We start from the raw sequence: 1396 nt of genomic DNA, 5'->3' as shown, positions 1-1396 counted from the left end.
ATGTATTGTTCCTTTTCCATTTTCTACGCGTTTCGGCCCTATCTGGAGGGCCTTTTTCAGATAGGGCCGAAACGCGTAGACAATTCAACAAAGGATTTGTGAGGCTTGTTATACTCCAGGATAAGGCGTAATTAGGGGTGAGTTTTATTACCAATATTTCACATCCCATAGGGCATTGGTTTAGTGCACTTCTTTCTTTTTTCAGGTCCCTGTCTCTATCAGGACTAGGATACTGGATTGTCGTCACACCACTTAGGATTTCTTTTTTCATTTTGGATCTTATCAAAGAACATTTTTTGGAATATTGACTCCAATAGACATTCTAACCCAACCTTAGGAAGCTGGGATTATTGTTCTGTTCACTTATCGTTTAGTTTGTTTGTTATTGTTTAGTTGTTTGGTCCGTGGTTACGGACCATACGGTCAATTTATAACCGATTAAGTTTGTGGAGCCACCCATAAGTGTGTGTAAAACACATTTTGCACTGCATTTCATATTTCTACACCCCACAGTTAGTTTGGCTAGCAATTAGTGCCAGCCCGATTTAAAAGCACAATTTGTGATTTTTATTTGTGATTGTTATTTATGGTTTGTTTATAAATTTGACAGCACATGTTATTTTAGACTGTTAAGTAGAGGGCCATACCGGTATCGTCCTTATTAGAATAATTAGTCACTGGTTAGTCCCATTTGTCACATTCACGCTTATTTTGTTTACTCTTTTGATTAACCTCAATCTTAATCGGCGGAACAGAGAATACCTATTACATATGAGCTAATCTTAGAAATTTGGTTACTCCCGCTCACAATTTCACTTATTGCATAATCAATTCTCGTATTTTTATACATCTTCACGGATCTTTATTTCCATCACAGTTAAAGTTCAATAGTATTTGAAGATTTCTTGTTCTCATCAGCAATTGATAATCTTTTGTTATAGAATAGGTTAGGGGCTATTCAAAAATTTTGAGTGAACACTTGTTAACATCCTCTAGGGTGATTTTAAGAATTCACTTTTTGTTTTTATATATTTTTTATTTTATGTTTTTAAAATTGTATGGTTTTCTTTTCTGTAGGAATTGAATTTTAATAAATGGAATTTTACTTTTAACATCATTAAGGCTTCTGATGAAACTTAGATTACAATTTAGGTTGGTTATTTTGCCCACACCTAGTACTCCATTTCACACAATATCCACCCAATCCTGTGATATACCTTAGCCATTGGCGCTCCTATATATCCAATTTCACTTCTTGTATAAGCGTTTGCCCGTGGAGGACTGGGTGTCCAAGTGGGACGAGATTAACATATGTATTGACAAGTTCAGAAGTGGCAATACCTCAATCTCACTTATATATGATATAATGCTATCTAAACAAGGTGCATTAGTGGTA

This window comes from Bombina bombina, chromosome 6, assembly GCF_027579735.1.
Source record: "Bombina bombina isolate aBomBom1 chromosome 6, aBomBom1.pri, whole genome shotgun sequence".
Taxonomy (NCBI): domain Eukaryota; kingdom Metazoa; phylum Chordata; class Amphibia; order Anura; family Bombinatoridae; genus Bombina; species Bombina bombina.
Note: the sequence above shows the minus strand (reverse complement) of the source record.